The sequence below is a fragment of the Podarcis melisellensis genome (assembly GCF_964234715.1).
Source record: "Podarcis melisellensis genome assembly, chromosome: 18".
NCBI classification, from domain to species: Eukaryota; Metazoa; Chordata; class Lepidosauria; order Squamata; family Lacertidae; genus Podarcis; species Podarcis melisellensis.
Window position 1 is genome coordinate 6,946,485 of NC_138536.1, and position 18,680 is coordinate 6,965,164.

An 18,680-nucleotide genomic window follows, 5' to 3' on the forward strand; every position below is an offset into this window, starting at 1 on the left:
TGCTGCACAAATAAATAATGTTTGTACATATTAGGCCACGTTCAGTCCAAATGTGTGCATCTCTATGAATCATGGTATTTCCTTTCAATAATGAGCAAAACTTCTTCCTTATTAACATGATATTGGAAATAATTCATAGGCTGTTCCCCCACAACCCACCTGATGGATTCATGTTGTCATCGACAGCACTTTGGCATTATTGCTTTTAAATAAACACAGAATAAAAATAAAGACACCATGACAAACTGCAGGGCAATAAATGCTCTCCATTCCCAAACGCCCTCTGAAATAGCAGGGTCTTAATTAATTATATTTAAAAACAAAAAAGGAAATTCAAAGGATGTGATTTATATCTCTCTTTTTATTATTAGAGACTACCTATTAAGTTAGAAGGGACGCGGGTGGCGCTGTGGGTTAAACCACAGAGCCAAGGATTTGCTGATCAGAAGGTCGACGGTTCGAATCCCCACAACGGGGTGAGCTCCCGTTGCTCGGTCCCTGCTCCTGCCAACCTAGCAGTTCGAAAGCACGTCAAAGTGCAAGTAGATAAATAGGTACCACTCTGGCGGGAAGGTAAACGGCGTTTCCGTGTGCTGCTCTGGTTCGCCAGAAGCGGCTTTGTCATTCTGGCCACATGACCCAGAAGCTGTATGTCGGCTCCCTCGGCCAGTAAAGCGAGATGAGTGCCGCAACCCCAGAGCCGGTCAAGACTGGACCTAATGGTCAGGGGTCCCTTTAGCTTTACCTTTACCTATTAAGTTAGCCAAGCTATCTTATTTACCACATTTTTTGCTCTATAAGACTCACTTTTTCCCTCCTAAAAAGTAAGGGGAAATGTGTGTGTGTCTTATGGAGCGAATGCAGGCTGCGCAGCTATCCCAGAAGCCAGAACAGCAAGAGGGATTGCTGCTTTCGCTGCGCAGCGATCCCTCTTGCTGTTCTGGCTTCTGAGATTCAGAATACATTTTTTTCTTGTTTCCCTCCTCCAAAACTAGGTGCGTCTTGTGGTCTGGTGCGTCTTATAGAGCGAAAAATATGGTGATTAGAACACAATGCACCCATCCCAAACCAGTCCCTCTTCTTCCGATGTTCAGGAGTGTGTCTCTTTGCTTTCGTAGCCATAACAGCACCACATGGCAGACACAAAGTGGGGGACGTTATCAGGGGGTTCAGGGGAACCCCAAAGGTTTGCAGAAGGACAAGCACACACCCCACAAACAAAACTCGATAAATGATTATTTGTTGGGCAGGAGGGATTGATTACTGCTGCTTCCCACAAAACCTGTTGCATGTTCAGACCCAGAGACCTCCCCCCTAAATAAACACACATTTGGTTTTTTAAAAAAATATATTTATTAAAGTTTCAAAAATTATATAAAAACAAAACAACAATACAAACAGACGCAAACAAAAACAAGTATAATTTCAATCTCTTATTTTCTTGTAACTTACTTCCCTGACCTCCTCATACCTCCCCTTTCTGTATTCCAATTTCTAATTATTAATTCAGCAAATCCTCTCCCTTATTTTTCATTTAATTTTTAGCCTTTCTTTTCTTTTTACTTAATCATTACAGCTGTAAACCACTTAATTTCTAAACCAACGTCATTCTAACATTCATTAATTTTGCAATGTTTCCTAAGATAGTCCTTAAATTTCTTCCAATCTTCTTCCACCGTCTCTCTTCCCTGGTCTCGGATTCTGCCAGTCATTTCTGCCAGTCCCATATAGTCTATCACCTTCATCTGCCATTCTTCCCGGGTGGGTACATCTTGTGTCTTCCAATACTTTGCGATGAGTATTCTTGCTGCTGTTGTAGCATACATAAAGAATGTTCTATCCTTCTTTGGCACCAATTGGCCGACCATGCCCAGGAGAAAGGCCTCTGGTTTCTTCAGGAAGGTATATTTAAATACCTTTTTCATTTCATTATATATCATTTCCCAGAAAGCCTTAATCTTTGGCCACGTCCACCAAAGGTGAAATAAACACACATTTGACTCAAATTTTAGTTTTGGTTTTTGGCGGAATTAGGGCCACAACTTTGTTGATTACAGAAAGTGAGGGGTTGCATAGGCTCTGGTTTGACTAGCTCCCTGCCATGCAGGTAGCGCTGACCCAGAGCTCTCTCATAGGTCAGCCAAGGGTGAACACCTGAGGCAGGTGAAAAGCCCAGGGACAGACTCTGTTCACTCTCCAGATGCTCCACTGGACTCAGGCACGGGCACAAGCCCCTCTTGGGGTTGACCAAACCAAGTTGAGTCCCTGGATTCCTTTAACGGAATACCCTTCACATAGGGATGGCAAGAGCGTTCTCCCATCCCTATCACCTGAACCAGAGCCTATCCGCCACCTTACAAGCCCTCTGCCTGGTTCTGTGTAGCTTCATTTCTCGCAGGGAGGGAACCGCCAGAAGGCCCTCGGAGCTGGACCTTTGCACCCAGTGTCCGGGCAGGACGATGGGGGTGGAGATGCTCCTTCAGGTATACTGGGCCATTTAGGGCTTTAAAGGTCAGCACCAACACTTTGAAATGTGCCCGGAAACGTCCTGGGAGCCAATGTAGGTCTTTCAGGACTGGTGTTACAGTAGTACCTCAGGCTACAGAAGCTTCAGGTTACAGACGCTTCAGGTTACAGACTCCGCTAACCCAGAAATATTACCTCAGGTTAAGAACTTTGCTTCAGGATGAGAACAGAAATCGTGCTCCGGCGGCGTGGCAGCAGCAGGAGGCCCCATTAGCTAAAGTGGTGCTTCAGGTTAAGAACAGTTTCAGGTTAAGAACGGACCTCCAGAACGAATTAAGTACTTAACCCGCTGTAGCACTGTTTATGGTCTTGGCGGCCATTCGGTTGGGATATAAATTAGTCCAACTCCCTGCACTGAAATGGACTGGACTAGATGACTCTTGATGCCCCTTCCTATGTTACAATTCTACGGTTAAATTAAAAAGAACGGGGCCGAGGCCTGCGACAAAACCCGTTGCTGGAGGCTGGGGGGCTCTGGCAACCGCCCAAAGATGTTCAGTGTCAATGCTGCCCTTCCCCCACTTTAAAGGTAAAGGGACCCCTGACCATTAGGTCCAGTCTTGGCCAACTCTGGGGTTGCGGCGCTCATCTCGCTTTACTGGCCGAGGGAGCCGGCGTACAGCTTCCGGGTCATGTGGCCGGCAGGACTAAGCCGCTTCTGGCGAATCAGAGCAGCGCACAGAAACGCCGTTTACCTTCCCGCCGGAGTGGTACCTATTTATCTACTTGCACTTTGACGTGATTTCAAACTGCTAGGTGGGCAGGAGTTGTGACCGAGCAACGGGAGCTCACCCCGTCGTGGAGCCCCTCAAACCTTTGGCACAAAAGAGTGAAGAAGAAGCAGTAGCTTCGGAAACAAAAGAGCCTGTCAGGCTTTTGGGAATCCCAGCTTGATGCAAAGAGGAGGCAGGTGAGAATTAAGGGGCTTGTAGGATCTCCTGGGTGTGTGGGGGACGGGGCACGGGCAACGGGACGCTAATGGGTCAGCTGTCCCTCGCCTGCTGCAAGGATGACCCCCTCAGGAAAAAAATACCTTGTCCGCAACAGGTGATCCGAGAGAACTGGTGTCACGCTGTAACCCAAGCCTCGCCTGCAGGCAGCTGTTGGTCTTGCCAAACTGGCTCCATCGTTCTGGGCAGCCTGCTGGTGATGTCAGGGGAATGTGGCCTCCATTGAGGCGTAGGGTTACCAAGGTCCTATCCTGACGTCCTGGGGAGGAGGGGAGGGTGGTCTGTGTGTGTGGGGGGGGGGTTTCAGGGCTTCTGCATCTGTGACAGCTAGCAAGGGGGGCTGGGAAGTAGCCCCCGCTCTCCCCAACGCCCACTGAGAGTGTTAGAGAGAAAAACCTGTTCCTTTTCCCTTACGGGGTATCCAAGAGCCCGTACAGCAGACGCTCGGGTTGCGGACATGATTCGTGCGGGATGCACGTTCGCAACCCGCAGCGGTGCGTCTGCGCATGCACAAAGCACGATTTAGCGCATGCGCAGCCGCCGAAGCCTGGAAGTAACCCATCACGATACGATATTTTTATTGTCATTGTGCCCGACAGAAAAATCTGCATGAGGCATTCAAAAACCCCTAAAAACTCTGAAACCCCATTTTAAAATACAATATACTCCTATAGTAAAGGTAAAGGGACCCCTGACCATTGGGTCCAGTCGTGACCGACTCTGGGGTTGCGGCGCTCATCTCGCTTTACTGGCTGAGGGAGCCGGCGTACAGCTTCGGGGTCATGTGGCCAGCAGGACTAAGCCGCTTCTGGCGAACCAGAGCAGCGCACTGAAACGCCGTTTACCTTCCCGCCAGAGTGGTAACTATTTATCTACTTGCACTTGACGTGCCTTTGAACTGCTAGGTTGGCAGGAGCAGGGACCGAGCAACGGGAGCTCACCCCGTCGCGGGGATTCGAACCGCCGACCTTCTGATCAGCAAGCCCTAGACTCTGTGGTTTAACCCACAGTGCCACCAGTGTCCCATAATATACTCCTATAGAGACTCCTTATACTGCGTTTAAAACGAGAATTGCATTTGGGTAGAAACTGTTTCTCAGGTGGATAGTCCTAGTCTTTATAACCCTGTACCTTCTTCTGGGTATGTTCAGGTTTTGGCAGTCCGCAAACCGAAAAAACTCAAGCTGTAGCTTCTGTAACCCGAGGTATGACTGTATAGAGTCCTTAAGTGGGTTCCCTATGGGTATGATGAAATAACAGAGGCCAACCAGAGAATATTGAGAAGCAAAGCAGCTAGTAAGCCTGATCTTTATTAAACTGTTGCAACAGGGTCCCCACTCCCCACAAGCAGGAGGGAGGAGGAACCCCAAACAATGGTGCGCAAGCCCTTATATAGACTTTTGAAATTGCCCACCCTGTAGCCCAAGACCACCCCCCAAAACATCATACATACATCACAGAAGGAGGCGGTCTACAGCAGAAATCCTGTCTGCCAGGATACCTGATAATGGTCACTGATTGCATTACCTGGGTAGCCTGGCCATTCTTTTGTGGTGGTAAATACTTTAATTCCTGAACCCAGCCTCAATGTCAAGCCTGAGGTTGAAGTTTGACGCAAACCCTTGGCCTTCTCAGATGGTGCTGAACTCCAGCTGGCACCCCAAAAACGTCTGAAGACTCCCCCTCCGCCAGCTCTCGGTGTCCCCCGCCAAACCCACCAACTGCCATAGAAATTAAGTTGCAGCGACAGCCTAAAACGTATCTTTTGTCACGTCGATTAATTCTCACATGTAAAGATGCATCTATAATTTATGTACATGCCTTCGGAATTTATTTCACGTTTTAATTAAATTTCCCCTCCTCGTGATAATATTTTGATCTCTGATCAGAAAGCATGTAATTGGAAGCTGCCGCGTAATCCAACGAAATTGGGAGGCAGTTGCCACAAAGTGGATTTTGCGCAAGGACCCACAACTAAGGGTTGAATGCAACTAAGCTCTAATCAGAGGAGGCACACTGGAGTAAACGGAGCCGGGTTAGGAATGTTTTCCCCACCCCAATTTCAATGGGTCTACTCTGAGCAATTGCACGAATCACAGATCTTCGTGAAGCAGGGCCCAAACAGAAACTGAGGCAGCTGTCACATGCAGGGCAAACCCCTTGTCTGTCTTGCCCAGCCCTGAAAAGTGGCAGAAAAGGACTTTCCCAAGAGTTGGGACTGGTGAGAAAAAGGGAGAGAGGGAGAGAGATCTCCAAGTTCCCAAGACTGCCCTTTATCATTATTATTACCGTATTTTTTGCTCTATAAGACTCACTTTTTCCCTCCTAAAAAGTAAGGGGAAACGTGTGTGCGTCTCATGGAGCGAATGCAGGCTGCACAGCTATCCCAGAAGCCAGAACAGCAAGAGGGATTTGCTGCTTTCACTGCGCAGCGATCCCTCTTGCTGTTCTGGCTTCTGAGATTCAGAATATTTTTTCTTCTTGTTTTCCTCCTCCAAAAACTAGGTGCGTCTTGTGGTCTGGTGTGTCTTATAGAGCGAAAAATACGGTATTATATACAGTTGCACCTTGGATCCCGAACGCCTTGCGAGTCGTACCTTTTGGCTCGCAAACGCCGCAAACCCGGAAGCGAGTGTTCCGGTTTGCGAACGTTCTTTGGAACCCGAAATGTCCGACGCGGCTTCTGATTGGCTGCAGGAGCTTCCTGCAGCCAATCGGAAGCCGTGCCTTGGTGTCCGAACGTTTTGGAAGTCGAACGGACTTCCGGAACGGATTCCGAGGTGCAGCTGTATATTCATAGCAGTGATGAGAGGAGGAATGACCACAGGGAGGAACACAGAGAGAAGAAACACCCGGGCGCATCTGCAGCAGCACAACCGGACGCCTCCATTTGCCCTGGCTGCAACAAAACATGTCTCTCCCACAGCAGGCCCTGCAACCGTCCAACAGTTTGACCTCACCCCCCCAAGGTGCATTCCACCATTGTCTCCCAAGACAGATGAATGGCAGTTTCAATGGGCCTACTGTTCTCTTTTCCCCACTGGCCGCAAGAAAATGCAACACGCCTATCTAAGCAGTCGTAGCCGTGGCGAATGCAGCTCAGCTTTCACACCTGGAGGGGGTCTTGCAATTTAGGGTACAAAGGGGTTTTATGGTCTTACATGTGTACTGCTTCTTACGAACAGGTCCCTCTGCTCTAAGCGACATTTCCTGCAGGACTGCCCCTCAGGGCTACGCGTTACGTGCAGAAGAGATGCATAATTGGTTTTAGGCCTCTCTGTTTATTGTTATATATTTATGTAGGTCCAGCCCTTTCCCGCAAGGTGGTTTACAGATGAAATTAAGAACCGCTCAGGCATATAAATATCAACCATTAAAAACAAGTACGCATTGATAGAATTAAAAATATATGCGCATCTAAACGCTATTAAAACCACACAGATGATTGCATTAAAAACGGCATGGCAACTGCCCTTTTATTAAAAGCTGTCTGTTCCCAATAGCTTCTTGGAAAGCCTTCAACTTGCCAGTGGAAAGACAACAAGGATGGAGCCTGTTATAAGGGGGGGAAACTGCTCCTTTCCCCTTATGGGGTACCCAAGAGCCCATATAGAGTCCTTTTGTAGGTTCTCTATCGGTAGGAGAAAATAACAGAGGCCAGCCAGAGAATATTGAGAAGCAAAGTAGCTAGTAAGATTGATCTTTACTAACTGTTGCAAAAGGGTGCTCACAACCACACGCAGGAGGGAGGAAGGACCCCAAACAATGGCTTGCAAGCCCTTATATAGACATTTTGAAATTGCCCATCCTGGAGCCCAAGACCACCCCCCCCCAATACATCATACATACATCAGAGAAGGGGTGTCTACACAAAACCTGTCAATGGGTTTGTTGTTGTTTAGTCACTTAGTCGTGTCCGACTCTTCGTGATCCCATTAATGGGTGAAGGAGAAGGGGACGACAGAGGACGAGATGGGTGGACAGTGTTCTCGAGGCTGCCAACATGAGTTTGATCAAACTGTGGGAAGCAGTGGAAGACAGGAGTGCCTGGCGTGCTCTGGTCCAGGGGGTCACGAAGAGGCAGACACGACAACAACAGTAATCACATACAGCTCCCAAATTAAAACAGTTCAACGCACCATCAGAGATCTACAACCTCTCCTAGACAATGACAGTTCTCTTTCTCAAGCTCTGGAAGAAAGACCTTTCATCGTCTACAGACAGCCACCCAATCTTAAACCACTCCTCACCTACAATAATACAACAACCAGACTTAACATGGACACTGGTACCAGAGCCTGCAATAAACTCAGATGTCAACTTTGCTGCCACATACACCCAGACAACATCATTACTGGCCCCAAAAACATCAAACATACCATCTCAGGACTATTTAATTGCTCATCTTCTAACATTGTGACTTATTTGGTCTCTAAGGTGCTACTGGAAGGATTTTTTTTTATTTAATATATAAATCATACGTTCATAAATCTACAAGGCAAACACATACATTAGTACAGTGGTACCTTGGGTTAAGTACATAATTTGTTCCGGAGGTCTGTTCTTAACCTGAAACTGTTCTTAACCTGAAGCACCACTTAACTAATGGGGCCTCCCGCTGCCGCCACACCACTGGAGCACGATTTCTGTTCTCATCCTGAAGCAAAGTTCTTAACCCGAGGTACTATTTCTGGGTTAGCGGAGTCTGTAACCTGAAGCGTATGTAACCCGAGGTACTACTGTATATAATCCACGTGTCTGAAATAGTACAGGAGAGCCATTTTGACTCTCCCCAAATGACCTCAAATCTTTCTCTGCAGTGAGGAAGGAAAAAGCCTCCCTATTGTCTCTTTACTCAAATCCTGTCTCAAGGGCGTATTTCTACATGAGTAGGGTGAGCCTGTGACCTGGACTCAGGAACTAAAGTATTAACCATCACAAAAGAATGGCCAGGCTACCTCGCAAAATATTGGAAGACACAAGATCTACCCACTTTGGAAGGATGGCAGATGAAAGTGATGGACTATATGGAATTGGCGGAAATGACCGGCAGGATTCGAGACCAGGGAGAAGAGTCAGTGGAGGAAGATTGGGAGAAATTTAAAGACTATTTACAGAGATATTGTAAAATTAAGGAAGTTTAGAATAATGTTGGATTGGAATTAAGTGGTTCCTAGCTGTGATGGGTTAAAAGAATATGAAAAAATGGGTTTATATAAGTAAAGATCTAAGATTGTAAAAATTTAAGAATAAGATTTGGGTAACAAAAAGAGGGAAAGAAATTGTTGAATTAATAATTTGATATGGAATACAAAAAAGGGTGGTATGAGGAGGTCCGAGAAACAACTAAATTAAAATTAAGGAGATGGAAAGAAGGATTGTTTTAAACAATTTTTGTTGGAAATTTTTTCTTTTTTCTGTTTTTTAAAATTTTTTGTAATGTAAAATCTTTAATAAAAATTATTATTATATATATATATATAAATATAAAGAATGGCCAGACTATCCAGGTGGAGCAATCAGTGACCATTGTCAGGTATTCTGACAAACAAGATTTCTGTGGTAGACTGATGTATTTCTGTTGGAGACTGCCTCCTTCTGTGATGTATGTATGATGTTTTGAGGGGTGGTCTTGAGCTACAGGGTGGTCAGTTTCAAAAGTCTACATAAGGGCTTGCGCACAATTGTTTGGGGTCCCTCCTGCCTCCTGTGTGTGGGGAGTGGGAGACCCTGTTCCACCAGTTTAATAAAGATCAGGCTTACTGGCCACTTTGCTTCTCAATATTCTCTGGCTATCATGCGAAAGGCTGGGCTGGATGAATCCCTAGCCGGAATTAAGATTGCCGGAAGAAATATCAACAACCTCAGATATGCAGATGACGCAACCTTGATGGCAGAAAGTGAGGAGGAATTAAAGAACCTTTTAATGAAGGTGAAAGAGGAGAGCGCAAAATATGGTCTGAAGCTCAACATAAAAAAAAACGAAGATCATGGCCACTGGTCCCATCACCTCCTGGCAAATAGAAGGGGAAGAAATGGATGCAGTGAGAGATTTTACTTTCTTGGGCTCCATGATCACTGCAGATGGTGACAGCAGCCACGAAATTAAAAGACGCCTGCTTCTTGGGAGAAGGGCAATGACAGGCCTAGACAGCATGTTGAGAAGTAGAGACATCACCTTGGCAACAAAGGTTCGTATAGTTAAAGCTATGGTTTTCCCAGTAGTGATGTATGGAAGTGAGAGCTGGACCATAAAGAAGGCTGATTGCCGAAGAATTGATGCTTTTGAATTATGGTGCTGGAGGAGACTCTTGTGAGTCCCGTGGACTGCAAGAAGATCAAACCTCTCCATTCGGAAGGAAATCAGCCCTGAGTGCTCACTGGAAGGGCAGATCCTGAAGCTGAGGCTCCAGTACTTTGGCCACCTCATGAGAAGAGAAGACTCCCTGGAAAAGACCCTGATGTTGGGAAAGATGGAGGGCACAAGGAGAAGGGGGCGACAGAGGACGAGATGGTTGGATAGTGTTTTTGATGTTACCAGCATGAGTTTGACCAAACTGGGGGAGGCAGTGGAAGACAGGAGTGCCTGGCGTTCTCTGGTCCAGGGGGTCACGAAGAGTCGGACACGACTAAACGACTAAACAACAACATTCTCTGGCTGGCCCCTTGTTATTTTCATATTCCAATAGGGGACCTACTTAAGGACTCTACAGTGGTACCTCTGGATGTGAACCGGATCTGTTCCAGAGCTCCGTTCGCATCCTGAGTAGAATGCAACCTGTGATTGCGTGTCTGCATGTGCGCAGGTCGTGATTCGCCACTTCCACGCATGCACGTGACGTCATTTTGAGCGTTTGCGCATGTGCGAGTGGCGAAACCCAGAAGTAACGTCTTCCGTTACTTTCGGGTCGCAGTGGAGCGTAACCTGAAAATGCTCAAACTGAAGCATATTTAACCCAAGGTATGACTGCATACTGTATCTATGGTTTTCCCAGTAGTGATGTACGGAAGTGAGAGCTGGACCATCAAGAAGGCTGATCGCCAAAGAATGGATGCTTTTGAATTCTGGTGCTGGAGGAGACTCTTGAGAGTCCCATGGACTGCAAGAAGATCAAACCTCTCCATTCTGAAGGAAATCAGCCCTGAGTGCTCACTGGAAGGACAGATCGTGAAGCTGAGACTCCAAGACTTTGGCCACCTCAGGAGAAGAGAAGACTCCCTGGAAAAGACCCTGATGTTGGGAAAGTTGGAGAGCACAAGGAGAAGGGGACGACGGAGGAAGAGATGGTTGGATAGTGTTCTGGAAGCTACCAGCATGAGTTTGACCAAACTGCGGGAGGCAGGGGGAGACAGGAGGGCCTGGCGTGCTCTGGTCCAGGGGGTCATGAAGAGTCGGACACGACTAAACAACTAAACAACAACAACAACAAATGACTGTATATGGGCTCTTGGATGCCCTATAAGGGAAATGGAGCAGTATTTTCTCATAACAAACGTGGAAAAGAAGAAAAGATAGCTGCAGAAATGTAACAGCTCTCATTTCAGGATTTGCATTATGGGCACAGGAGGGGAGCCAGAGGCTGCCTATCCAGGACTGCCCCCCTTTCCTAATTGAAGCTGATGCATTTGGAGAAACAGGCCCTTGGGAAAGCGAATGATAGATGGCCCTGCGGAACGGAGCGGGGGGGGGGGGGAACGCTCCTCTTCCCGGGCTGCCCAGAGGCAGAGAGATTTAGAGCGCGGCACGACCGGCAAGCCGATTTGGACGCCAAGAGTGGATTTTAACAGCCGGTCTTTGCATCTAATGGCGCACGACCTTTCACCCCCCTCGCCATAGGCCGGCTGGTGGCAGCGACAGTAACTTACAATCCCTGCACCGCAGCCAAATTGGCCCGAGATTTTTCTCTCGGCTTGAAGCTCGCAGCTGCTTCCTCGGAGAGGCGATTATGCTCTGGCTGGCTCCTTTATCGGTTTGGAAGAAGCAGAGATTTTTATCGGGATACTGGCTGAATCCCAAAAGGGCTATATTATACACACAAATACTTATATATATATTATCATCAGAGTTGGGGAGGGGGTGGAGAGGACGGAAAAGAAAGCTAAAAGGATAACTCTCTCAAAAGCGTGACATTTCTTTAAAAGGGAAGAAGGTAACATCAGTTCCGGGCCCTTGGAGATTTCGCAAGAAAAGTAATGGGTTAGTCTGGAACCCTCTAATGGCGAGTGGATCATGTAAACTCTGGGCTTTGCTGGGAGAGATTATCTAAGCATCAAAAAAACCACTCGCCTTTTAATGCGAGGAAGGCTGTTTAGAGATATTGGGTGTTTTAGAGGGGATTTCCTTGAGAGAACACTGAATGCCAATAAAGCAATCAGTACAAATCAGACCGGGGGGAGAAAAAGAAAGAAAGGAAGGAAGGAAGGAAGGAAGGAAGGAAGGAAGGAAGGAAGGAAGGAAGGAAGGAAGGAAGGGTGATTACCGTATTTTTCGCTCTATAAGACGCACCAGACCACAAGACGCACCTAGTTTTTGGAGGAGGAAAACAAGGAAAACAAATATTCTGAATCCCAGAAGCCAGAACAGTAAGAGGGATCGTTGTGTAGTGAAAGCAGCAATCCCTCTTGCTGTTCTGGCTTCTGGGATAGCTGCGCAGCCTGCATTTGCTCCATAAGATGCACACACATTTCCCCTTGCTTTTTAGGAGGGGAAAAGTGAGTCTTATAGAGCAAAAAATGCGGTAGATAGATTAGCAAGCCTCCTTGACATAGAAAGGGCAGGAAGGGGTGATGGAATAGCGAATGTTTCCTTAAAGAAATGCTCCCTTCTTTTCCTTGGCAATAGAAGAGTAAAATGGGGTGCAGGAAAAAGGGAGTTCGCAAGATGTAAACTTTCCTCCCACTCCTAGGCAGCGGGGGTGTTTGCGGGTTTTCAGCCCTGGGCTGAACAGGTTCATAAAAAGCTGTGTTTTGACCCCATCCCCATTTTACAGAAGAGCTGTGTGCCTCTCAGCTATCTCCATTAGCAGAGATCTTGGGGAAAGAACTTCACCGATTTTTTTTTCAAAGTGGTGGGCGGTGGAGAAGTTTGCAAAGGGTTTCTCTCCCCCCCTCCCCACCCCAAAGTATATTTATTTATTTTTGTGGCGGCGGCAACTGCTGATACAAGAGGCGACAGCAGCGACTGCGAGGGCGGCAGAGATGGAAGAAGACATCGCTCTCCATTTGGGCCTGAGTTTGGGGCATGCAGCGCTGTTTCTCATCTGCTGCAGTTCGGCTTCTGACAAACCACCCCCAAAAAACTACACCATTCATCCCACTGTCCACTGCGGCAGAATTTTACGCAATTCATTATGTTATCATTACATTACTCCACACTGTTTATTTCAAGGCAATGCAGAAACGAAGAGCGGAATAATCAAATACATATCATTTGTGGACTGAAACCAATAACAGCGGCCACCAATTCTATGTGCTGAATTGCCTTGCCGGGGGCGGGGGAGAAGAATATCATAAGGGGTTTTTTTTGAGGGGGTGGACCATGGCTAAGCTCTATTTTACAGGAGCACTGTGTCGCAATTAAAGTTCTACTACAAGGTAAATGTAAAGGGACCCCTGACCGTTAGGTCCAGTCGTGGCCCACTTTGGGGTTGCGGTGCTCATCTCGCTTTATTGGCCTAGGGAGCCAGCATACAGCTTCCAGGTGATGTGGCCAGCAGGACTAAGCCACTTCTGGCGAACCAGAGCAGCACACAGAAACGCCGTTTACCTTCCCGCCGGAGTGGTACCTATTTATCTACTTGCACTTTGACATGCTTTCGAACTGCTAGGTGGGCAGGAGCAGGGACTAAGTAACAGGATTCAAACCGCTGACCTTCTGATCGGCAAGTCCTAGGCTCTGTGGTTTAGCCCACAGCGCCACCCACGTCCCACTCTGCTACAAGAGTAACGGTGAAATCCAATCATTGAGCAAGTTGGACAGTTGAATTCCTTGACACTTTGGGACAAAGGCACTGTGTAGCTATTTCTCTCTCACACACACACCAACCCTCCCACCACCACAAATGGAATTTCATTTGCAAATCCTTCCTCAGACCCCTGAGCCAAGCAGCTTGTTTTATTGTACCCAATTTCTGCCTTTTGCGGGGTCACAGGTGAGAACAGAAGCTGACACTTTCAACACTCCTGCAACGCTTTACATTTCATTTGTGACTTGGTTTGAAAGGACCCAGATGCTTTCGTGCAAGCGCTCGATTGCTTCGCATCGCACTGCATCATGGATTCAGGAGTACAGTGTTTGTGTGCAACAGGTCGCACTGCAATATGGGTTTGGTAGTGCAGGGAATACGTAGGAGGGGTCCTGCTTCAGGGCAACTGGTTAGGCGGTGGCAGCAATGAGCGATATCTTACACCTGCTGAAAGGGGGCAGGAGGGAACCACGTTCCCTGATTGCAGCATTTTCTCCCATCGAAAATGGCAATTGGGTAGAATTTGAGGTTAGCTCAGTGACTTCTCATGCTCTACAAGGAATGTAGCATCAGTGTGTTGGCTCGGAAATTATCTCCCCTCATCTGAGAAGCTGGAGAGAGGGATCTCCAGTTTCTGTCCAAAGTTAAAGGTAAACGTAAAGGTACCCCTGACCATTAGGTCCAGTTGTGGCCGACTCTGGGGTTGCGGCGCTCATCTCGCTTTATAGGAGCCAGTGTGGTGTAGTGGTTAAGAGCGGTAGTCTCGTAATCTGGGGAACCGGGTTCGGGTCTCCGCTCCTCCACTCCTCCACCTGCAGCTGCTGGGTGACCTTGGGCCAGTCACACTTCTCTGAAGTCTCTCAGCCTTACTCACCTCACAGAGTGTTTGTTGTGGGGGAGGAAGGGAAAGGAGATTGTTAGCCGCTTTGAGACTCCTTAAGGGGAGTGATAAAGCGGGATATCAAATCCAAACTCCTCTTCTTCTTCTTCTTCTTATTGGCCGAGGGAGCCAGCGTCCAGCTTCTGGGTCATGTGGCCAGCAGGACTAGGCTGCTTCTGGCAAACCAGTGCAGCACACAGAAACGCCATTTACCTTCCCGCCGGAGTGGTAGCTATTTATCTACTTGCACTTTGACGTGCTTTCGAACTGCTAGGTTGGCAGGAGCAGGGACCGAGCAACGGGAGCTCACCCCGTCGCGGGGATTCGAACCGCCGACCTTCCGATCGGCAAGTCCTAGGCTCTGTGGTTTAACCCACAGCGCCACCCGCGTCCCCTTTAAACCAGGAAGACTGAACCCCGGGATCTCCCACATGCCAGTTAGAATCATGGATTTAGAAGGGACCTTTATAGGATCATCTGGTTCAACCTCTGCTCAGTACAGGATCCACAAGGCAGAATGCTATTTTAGCCTGCCTGCCTGCTTAACAGATGCTCCTATGGCCTCTGGTTTCACCTACAGGAAAGGAGAGCTGAACATAAGAAACGCAGAAACCTCTCTGTTGCAGGTTCTCGTTTTTCCAATCAGTTAAATTCAGTTCTCCCTAATTCCGCAGCAATTTGCGATTTCCTTTTTAAAAAAAACAAAACAAAACCCTAATAAATATTTGTCAGCGTTTTGGTGTGAATTCCTAACACACACGTAACCTATAATATTTTTTGCAATCTCCCAATGCCTCCAATATAATGCCTTTTGGTTGGTTATTCCCATTAATATATGCTGCTTGCGGACTTTGGAACTTCAAGGCACCAAATCACATGACGGCGTTGTGATGCCTGGCGATTGACAGCTGCTCTAGTCTTTCTGTCCTAAGGGCGTGAGCAAGGGACAGGGCAGTTCACGTCCTCACTGAATTACACCAGACTCAAAAGCACATCAAGGTACAAGTAGATAAATAGGTACCACTCCGGCGGGAAGGTAAACGGCGTTTCCGTGCGCTGCTCTGGTTCGCCAGAAGCGGCTTAGTCCTACTGGCCACATGACCCGGAAGCTGTACGCCGGCTCCCTCGGCCAGTAAAGCGAGATGAGCGCCGCAACCCCAGAGTCGGTCGCGACTGGACCTAATGGTCAGGGGTCCCTTTACCTTTACCTTTGACTATCTATTGTCTACTGTGTCTGGCAGTAGATGGCTGTGTTTCGGTTCATGAATTGGTTTGGAAAGGGCAAACTGTAATGCAGGGGTCAGCAAACTTTTTCAGCAGGGGGCTGGTCCACTGTCCCTCAGACCTTGTGGGGGCCGGACTATATTTGGGGGGAAAATAAATGAATGAATTCCTGTGCCCCACAAATAACCCAGAGATGCATTTTAAATAAAAGGACACATTCTACACACGCTGATTCCCAGACCGTCTGCGGGCCGGATTGAGAAGGCGATTGGGCTGGATCCAGCCCCCGGGCCTTAGTTTGCCTACCCATGCTGTAACGCAACCCACAGAGCCACTGCCATTTCCTGCTGTCGTTGATTGATCTTATTGCAGGTTGATTCCTAGATGGCTATGGAAGAATAGCTCAGCTGGCTAGAGCAGGGTGGTGACAATTTCAAGGCTGCAGGTTCGATCCCCATATGAGACAGCTGCATATTCCTGCATTGTACGGCGTTGGCCTAGATGATCGTCAGGGTCCCTTCCAACTCCACAGTTCTATGGTTCTGTGGAAATAATCTACCAGCGAGCTATGCTCCTCGCCCTCAAAATGAAAGCAAGGATCCAGTCCTCATGAAGAAAGGGCTGGATGATGTTGATTTAGGCCTCTTTTTTTCAGCTGGAACAAACCAGCACTCAGTTCCATCACCTGAAGCAGCGTCTCCACTCCCATCATCCAGCCTGGATACTGAGGTCCAGCTTTGAGGGCCTTCTGACTGTTCCCTCCCTGCGAGAAGCGAGGTTACAGGGAACCAGGCAGAGGGCCTTCTCGGTGGTGGCGCCCGCCCTGTGGAATGCCCTTCCGTCAGATGTCAAGGAAATAAACAACCACCTGACTTTTAGAAGACATCTGAAGGCAGCCCTGTTTAGGGAAGTTTTTAATGTCTGATGTTTTATTGTGCTTTAAATATTCTGTTGGGAACCGCCCAGCGTGGCTGGGGAAACCTAGCCAGATGGGCAGGATATTATTATTATTATTATTATTATTATTATTATTATTATTATTATTATTATTATTATTATCCTCAGGTGGACGCCATTGTCATTATAAGAGAATAAGTTCGTGGTGAGTTCCGACACCTCTTTTTCTACAAAAACAGCACTGATTACATGCTTCACCGAAAGGTCTCAGGGCGGTTCGACAAGATAAAAACACAAGATAATAGCACAAATAAATAGTCGAGACAGAAGCAACCAAACAGTAACCCCCGCAAACACATTAAAAAGGCTGCAGAATGTTAACCAGCCCAAGGCCGGGTTGAAGAAGAACGTTTTCGTCTGGCACCTAAAGAGCGACATAAAAGGTAAAGGTAAAGGGACCCCTAGCCATTAGGTCCAGTCGTGGCCGACTCTGGGGTTGCGGTGCTCATCTCGCTTTACTGGCCGAGGGAGCCGGCGTGCAGCTTCCGGGTCATGTGGCCAGCAGGACTAAGCCGCTTCTGGCGAACCAGAGCAGTACACGGAAACGCCGTTTACCTTCCCGCCGGAGTGGTACCTATTTATCTACTTGCACTTTGACATGCTTTCGAACTGCTAGGTTGGCAGGAGCAGGGACTGAGCAACGGGAACTCACCCCTTTGCAGGGATTTGAAACGCCGACCTTTGTATCAGCAAGTCCTAGGCTCTGAGGTTTAACCCACAGCGCCACCTGCTTAATGCCAAGACTATATTTGAGGGGGTAGGAGACCTTGGAGCAAGAAAGAACAGCAGTCGTAATCTCTGCCCCCTCCACACTTGTGGCGAGAGCCAGGGGAGCCCGCACGAAACATGATTCATACTGCCTGCGGGAAACTTCAAGCGCAAGGCAGGGGAGGTGGCAGAAGGAAGGAGGACTGGGTTCCTATTAACAGCAGCTGTAAGTGGATCTTGAAATTGAATCTACACGTCCCCGGCTCCCGGGGGGGGTGTCAACACAGCAGGAAGCCAAGCTCGCGAGACATGGATCCAGCTGCAAAGTGGCGGAGGCAGCCGCCTTCTGCAACAACAGTGCCGGTTCATGTTCGCCCTCTCTCCCCGCAGGGAGCTCGCCGCACATGGCAGGGGGGGGGAGGCCCATTTGCCGCAAGGTGGCTGGGCTGCGTGCGTATCCATTCGGCCCAGCGTCCTGTTGCTCTGGCCATCCACAGGCAGAGCTTGAAGGCAGCCTCCGTCCAATGCCCCGTGGCCCTGTGTAATCTCAGGTAGACTGCCCTTGCTTGGAAAGGTTTGATTTTGTTGAGCTAATAGACCTACAAAGCTATGGTTTCCCCAGTAGTGATGTATGGAAGTGAGAGCTGGACCGTAAAGTAGGCTGATCGCCGAAGAATGGAAGCTTTTGAATTATGGGGCTGGAGGAGACTCTTGAGAGTCCCATGGACTGCAAGAAGATCAAACCTCTCCATTCGGAAGGAAATCAGCCCTGAGTGCTCACTGGAAGGACAGATCCTGAAGCTGAGGCTCCAAGACTTTGGCCACCTCATGAGAAGAGAAGACTCCCTGGAAAAGACCCTGATGCTGGGGAAGATGGGGGGCACAAGGAGAAGGGGACGAAAGAGGACGAGATGGTGGGACAGTGTTCTCGAAGCTACCAGCATGAGTTTGACCAAACTGTGGGAGACAGTAGAAGACAGGAGGGCCTGGCGTGCTCTGGTCCAGGGGGTCACAAAGAGTCGGACACGACTGAACGACTAAACAACAACAACAATAGACCTACATAAGAAGGATACTGTTGGATGGCATGAGGGTTCTAGTATTCAGAGGCCTTCAATATTGGAGAAAGCTGTTTATCATCATCAGACAACAACAACAACAACAACAACAACAACAACAACTTATTTATACCCTGCCCATCTGGTTGGGTTTCCCCAGCCACTCTCGGCGGCTCCCAACAGAATGTTAAAAACACAGTAAAACAGCAAACATTAAAAACTTCCCTAAACAGGGCTGCCTTCAGATGTCTTCTAAAATTCAGATAGTTGTTACTTTCCTTGACATCTGGTGGGAGGGCGTTCCACAAGGCAGGTGCCACCACTGAGAAGGCCCTCTGCCTGGTTCCCTGTAACCTCACTTCATTAACCTTACTTCACGCCAGTGCAAGTAGATAAATAGGTACCACTGCGA

General features: G+C 48.1%; 1 protein-coding gene and 1 long non-coding RNA gene across 6 annotated transcripts in view; one reads left to right on the forward strand and one right to left on the reverse strand.

The window, feature by feature from the left end:
* LOC309361041 overlaps positions 1-18,680 on the forward strand; it is a 559,475-nt gene that overhangs the window by 119,559 nt on the left and 421,236 nt on the right. The gene's annotated exons all lie outside the window — the stretch shown is intronic.
* SEMA6B (semaphorin 6B) overlaps positions 1-18,680 on the reverse strand; it is a 388,774-nt gene that overhangs the window by 81,668 nt on the left and 288,426 nt on the right. Inside the window, exon 2 of one of the 5 annotated variants that reach the window (XM_081895459.1) lies at positions 7,326-7,588. The exons of 3 other annotated variants lie outside the window; for them this stretch is intronic. The gene's annotated coding sequence lies outside the window, so the exon portion shown is untranslated. Of the gene's footprint in view, positions 1-7,325; positions 7,684-18,680 lie in introns of those variants that run through there. One more of the 5 variants, XM_081895457.1, reaches the window with a different exon arrangement.